A 7,011-nucleotide genomic window follows, 5' to 3' on the forward strand; every position below is an offset into this window, starting at 1 on the left:
CTCGACGGCGAACACCTACACTCACTTCCTCGAAGGCGAACACCTAGACACCCACTTCCTCGAAATCAAACACGTAGACACCCATTTCCTCGACGGTGAACACCTAGACACTCACTTCCTCGAAGGCAAACACCTAGACACTCACTTCCTCGAAATCAAACACGTAGACACCCATTTCCTCGACGGTGAACACCTAGACCATCCATTTCCTCGACGGCGAACACCTACACTCACTTCCTCGAAGGCGAACACCTAGACACCCACTTCCTCGAAATCAAACACGTAGACACCCATTTCCTCGACGGTGAACACCTAGACACTCACTTCCTCGAAGGCAAACACCTAGACACTCACTTCCTCGAAATCAAACACGTAGACACCAATTTCCTTGACGGCGAACACCTAGACATCCATTTCCTCGACGGCGAACACCTAGATACTTACTTCCTCGAAGGCGAACACCTAGACACTCACTTCCTCGAAGACGAACACGTAGACACCCACTTCCTCGAAGGCGAACACCTAGACACTTACTTCCTCGAAATCAAACACGTAGACACTGATATTTCCTTGACGACGAACATATTTCAATATTTCAATTTTAATATTTATATAATAACATATATATATTATGTTATTAATAAATATTTTATATTATATTGAATAATATTTTATTTTTAATTATAAGATTAAAATCGCGCGCGCGTCATATGTGATACACCATGCAACACTGGTCTGCTGGTTAGATATAGATAGATAGAGTGAAATGATAGATAGAGTGAGATAACACATAAAGTCAAAGGCCCTCTATTATCGAAAAAACGAGATGGACATTTTCTCTGGTCGACGACGTTGACGACGACGTATCTTAAAAATTGAAACGTGAAAATTCACAGATCCGGACTTTGCGTCGCGATATCTCCGCTCGTAGGGCACGTAGAAAAAAAATGAAAGCACTTTTATTATACAATTTAAGTTTTTCCCGTCGATTGAGCGTATGTAGAACTTGATCGGTTCAGCCGTTACTGAGATCTGATCATCTCGACCCCGAAATTTCTCCGTGTCGCGTAAAGGAGGCACGGCAGTGTCGCGCGCTTGGCTTAGCGCCGAGACACTACCGTGTCTCCAGATGGGAAAAAACATTTTTTTAGTATTTCTTCTGGCATTTCCACCGCAGTCAGTCTAAAAATCCAGCAAGTGAGATATCTTTTTTTGAATGTTTTCCACGTGAAATGAGCCTAGGCGGAACAAAATCGATCAATTTCCGGCCGAGTTATTCCACTTTGAACTTCAATAATTTTTCACTCAAAAAATGAGAAGAGCCTAAAATCTCTCAATAAAATTACAGTAGCTCTGTTAGAATGCATTTTAAAATCATGAACCATTGAATTTCACATTCCTTATAGTTTTGCGATTAAAATGACCACCTTACAAGTTAAAAACGATAATTTGTAGCCGAATTACCGCAGTTTTTATGAAGAAGTTTTTTTTTACTAAAATCAGGTGAAGGAAATGAAGGTTTAGTTTATTCGCTATAACTAGAGAGAAAAAAATCGTAAGTTATTGCACGAAATACGATCATATTCCTTACGTTTTTTCCTTTCGAAAGCCATACCTGTCGTCATTAAAAAAAAATTTCTGGACGCCATACGGTCCCTTTAATATTGCTCTTCTTCGAACGCGAGAAATCTGCAAGCTGATAAATATCTTTCTCGATTCAAGCTAATAAACTTGCTTTTCTTCAGCACCCCCATATTTAATTGCTTGATTTCGTCCGAGAATCGAATAGCCTGAAGTAATTTCAACACTAGCATTTCTGCGTTGCCGATTTCTTCTGCACATGGTAATCCGCGATGTTTATTGACTGGGAGAAACCGCAGGCAATACGCAACGATTCTAAGTAGCCTTTGATAAGATGAGAATTTAAGAAAAATGTTAAGATCGGTCTGTATAGCTATTAGACAAGTGTTTCTTTTTAATTCAGGTATTTCGATAACTCGTATAATTTTATTGGGCCATTGATGCTCGTCCTCACTCAACCACGAAGGTCCCGCAAACCACGTTCGGTTTCTAATAAAATCTCGAGGAGTTTGCCCTCTAGAAATCGCATCAGCAGGGTTGCTCGCCGATCCGACATGCCACCATTGATGGGTTCCAGTGAATTTTCGTACGCTTACTTTTGGCAATTTTGGCAATTTACTTTCTAGGATATGCACGACTATTTCGGAACCAACATTAACCCCTAGCGCGTGCAACGATGCCACATGTTGTTGCGCCTCGTCAGCTAGTTTAGACAAACCGATCATGGATTCTTTATCTAACGTCGGTAGACCAAAGAGTAACGACAGATGCCGCGAAATTAAAACACGCTTCACTTCGTAGGAACGCTCGAGTAACTCCCATGCCTTTGAATAGTTTATTCCATCTATCTCAAAAATGCGTATCTTATTCGCGGCTTCGCCCGTTGAAGCGGATTTCAGATAATGGAGTTTGTCAATTTCTGAAAGATCGGTTTGCAAGCCTATCATATTATGGAAGGCATTTTTGAACGATAACCATGACTCGTATTTACCGTCAAAGGTCGGCAAAGGAGCGTCGGGTAATTTAATCCGACGCTTCTTGGCCGATACAGAACTCGCGACGTCATTGCTTCGACCTTCCACGATCGACGCGCTAGTGTCCGCTGCCGTAGCATCGGCCACGTGTAAGATGTTCTCGATCCGACTCGCGAGCGAAAAATATCGATCTTGTAAATTTTCAAATTCAACTTGATGTCTTTCATCTGGATCCAACACCACCAATTCACCATTATGATCTTCAAACGCGCGATATAATTCCGTTAAACGACTCATCCGGAATTTTACGGCAACATTATCCACTTCACCTTTGTCGAGAATATTCTTTAAGCTTGTGATTTGGGACTTCAAAGACGTCAGTTTTTGTAAAAGTATTTTAATTTTGTCGGCCATCGTACCGAATTTTAGATGAAAGAAAGAAATGAAATCGAACGACTTACTTTCTTCGTGTAATATACTTAGCTTTATCTGATGTATGCTGCCGTCTCAATGTTGTCTTCTGGCTCTCCCACCGGCACTTATAATGCGAATCGTAATCGTTTTCGTCTCGATATTTTACACAAACCAGGGGTTCGTCTATTCGTACCTCACAGGAGGCACCAAAAAATGGTGTGTCGAAGGGATAATAACCTAATATCCGCACTCGAAGTTTCGTATATACATATATAAATTAAAGTTTTATTTTATATAGAATATTTTTGTATAAATGTTCACAAATAAATGGTGGGCGGCAAAGCCTGGGAACGATTCGAACGTCCTGAGCCGCCTTCTTGAACTCCGCCTGGGGATAATTATAGTATTACCCTGAGTCAAGTTCGAACGAGCGTGTCGCGTATCGCAGTCAAAATAACAATGTCTCCTCCTAACGAATGCGAGGTTAGAAGATGAATGAAACTATTATCCGGCCATCCCGGCTTGAATACGCATGATTTAAAAGAAAATAATTCTTATTTATATGTATATGTATGACTTATTAAGTCTACGATATAACACATATAATATTTATTAACGTATTAGTATTAATATACTTATTTATAAATATATTTGTTATAAAAATATTCGATGACATTAAATATGGACTTCCAGCAAAATTTTTAATCCCTTTAAACAAATCATTTATTCATTTAAACTATATGAAAATTAAAAGTTACTTATTAAAATTCTGAATATTTCTCGCAAATTTTATATTGTTTAAATAATTTAGTAGTTCTTTGAGAATACTTAGAGACGGCCAGTTTTAACCAATTTAATATTAAATAAAAAATTACAATAAGAGAGAATTTTATTTAACACATATTGTAATTATTACTCTAAAAACTACTTACATATATACATACCAATATATATATAAATAATGTATCCCTTATATTGTATTTCAATTGTTTTGCCATTCATATAGTTGCAAAAATATACATAGAATAATAAGTAATTAATAATAAATCTTTTGTTCATTTTTAAATCAAGAAAAATATAAAGAACTGCTCAAAGTGTTACATTATTCGATACAAATCAATTTTTTCTCATGAAAAATTTAAAGAGATTCTGAAAATAGATGTAAAAAAGGCCTACTCGTGTCTCTCGGCGTTTTACCAAATCAAGTTAATGTTTTTTAAGTATCATCGAATGTCTTTTTATAACATTGTACAGCACAGGTTTCCTCCCATGAAAAAGTTAAAAAGATTCTGAAAATTGGTGTTAAGATATAAGACAGATCTACATTACACTAATTTCATACGGAATTCACGCACAAACTTTCAATCGGGTCAGTTAAGCGTTGATCACATACCATTGGTTGATTCAAAGAAAATACTTTTGTCATCGCTTTACATTAAAGTCGATCTCATTCGTAAATTTGTTCGAGAACTTGAACCTTCTGGCAAAGCTTTCTAGTTATTGCATACAATATTTCCAAAATTATCTGCAGCAAAAATCAAAGCAAATAAATTGACTTCAACATTGCTTTTATTGTTTTATTTATTTGTTTTACATATTAATATAATTTATCGTTTTATTATTAATTCAAATTCTTATTCAGATCTATTTAATGGTCCAGATATATTAAAATTGATAAAAAATAAAGACTTCCGTAAATTGTTGAATGGAAAAACAAGCATGGAATGGTATAGCTGTCATCAAAAATTTTTTGGACAATAAAAAAGTCGACAATTACAAAGAAATTGTTGCTAAAATAATTTCGACTTTTCATGCAATGAAAATTAACATATTGCTTAAAATACACTTTCTTCATTTAAATTTTTTCCACCAAATTTGAGTAAATTCAGTGAGGAACATGACAAACACTTTCATCAAGTTCATGTTGCGATAACTGAGAAACTCTTCGAAGAAAAAGAAGTCAAACACGTGCTTGGTGAATATAAAAGTAAATTGTCAATTACGTCATTCGCTTATTTATAAGATGATTAAGATTGAATTTTTTACTTACAATAAAATATGCGAAAATAGGAGCACCTTTACATATTTGTCTGATATTGTTGAACGCGTGTTACAATAATGGTAAAACAGACTTTTAGGGCATCGTAACGATATTTATTTATTTATTTATTTGATACTTTTTCAGTAAATAACAGTAAGAGTCGTCCAGATTATCCGTGTCTTTTCGGGAGTTTATGCTTATATTTTATTGTTTAATATGTAACATCTCTAAAATAATTCTTTTCGATATCTAGAATTAAGGCTCCTTCCCAATCAAAATCGTGATCGTAGTTTAATCTATGGTCAGAGATAACGTAGAGTATGAAGGACAAATAATGTATTATTATTATTATACGAAAATTTGAAAATATATGAAAAAATGATACTCAGTTGTTCTTTTTATTCAGACTTATTGCATAATTTCACATGCAAAAACGTTAATTATTTTTTCTTAAAAATTGCTATATAATTTATAACAATTGTAAAAAGCTAATATAAAATAAATACGATAAATGGCTATATAAAAAACATTAACGACTTGATCTGGTAAAACGTTGAGTTTACACGGGTATATTTTTTATATACAGTCTGTCTATATAGTAAAAGCGTGGCAGACCTATCTCAAAGAAAAATGGCTTATTAGCCTTAAATTTATATTGATTATATTAGTAGGTTTATGGTCAAAATGCAATTATATTAATGAGTCCAGTCACTAGCTGCGTCTATAATAGACTGGCACCTCCGAGGCATACTTTCCATTACAGTCTGTCTAGTCAGTGGCGGTTTATAGCATAGGCACGCTAGGCGTGTGCCTAGGGCGCCACGACGGAAGGGGCGCCTGCGGTATACACAAATACGCATCCGCCTCCTGGCTCTACGCTCTACTGTCTACACGGAGAGAAAAACCACGGCAAAACTCCGCGCGGCGACTCGCTAGAAGGCGATGCGAGGTAATGCCACGGAATGGCGCGGCAAGCGCCAGGCAAAAGCGCGGAATCGTACGTCGAATCTATGTACTCGAAATACAGACTTTCCGCCTTGAGCTGTAGGGAGTTTTGCTCTGCAGCTTCGAGAATTTCCTTCTGCAGCTTCGGGAGTTTCCGTCATATTACGACGGAAACTCTCGAAGATCCAGAGCAAAACTCCCTACAGCTCAAGGCGGAAAGTCTATGTTTGGAAGTACATAGATTCGACGATTGATTCCCGCGCCTTTGCCTGGGCGCTCGCCGCGCTGTTCCGTGGCACTACCTCGCATCGCCTTCTAGTGAGTCCCCGCGCGGAGTTTTGCCGTGGTTATTTCTCTCCTTGTACTCTCCCGCGATATTTCAGATCCGTTCTGTTCTGAGCCGTCCGTAGAGTTCTGAAAATAGACTTGATTTAAAATTTTATATTATTAATTTTATCACAAATGAGTGTTAATAAACTGAGAGGCGCCCAGCGGCGAAAATTAACAAAACAAAGAGAAAAAAAGAATTACTCAACACAGTGTTGTGCATAGATGATTTTAAAATTAGCTAGATAAAGATAAGATGAAAATTTGGAAATTTATCTTAGATAAGATAAAGATGATTACATTTAAATTAATCTAGATAATATAGATAAATTTATCTGACAATTCATCTAAAAAATTCCAGATAATTTTTTATTTTTAAGACTATTTATAAATTAAGAATCAGTTTTTTCTCAAAATAATTAAAAAATTACGGTGGTCCTCGATTGAATTCAACCCTGACTTTCCTGCACCTCTGATTTTCCTTCTGGAATTGGTTTTGGAACATTTCAGGACCATTTTGCAATAAATATTAAAATCGAAGAGTGAGCACTTTTTTTTAAATCGAGTTTTTAAGTTTTAATCCATAGTTTCAATATAATCATTTCAAGCGTACATGTGGAAGGTAATTAAGTACTGAACGAAATGTAATTATTGTATATATTTTCTTCGAATTAAATATATATGTAACAAATAGCAAATAGTTAATTGAAACTAAAATATAAAATGAAG

The sequence above is a fragment of the Cyphomyrmex costatus genome, unplaced genomic scaffold (genome assembly GCF_001594065.2).
Source record: "Cyphomyrmex costatus isolate MS0001 unplaced genomic scaffold, Ccosl1.0 scaffold970, whole genome shotgun sequence".
Classification (NCBI taxonomy): domain Eukaryota; kingdom Metazoa; phylum Arthropoda; class Insecta; order Hymenoptera; family Formicidae; genus Cyphomyrmex; species Cyphomyrmex costatus.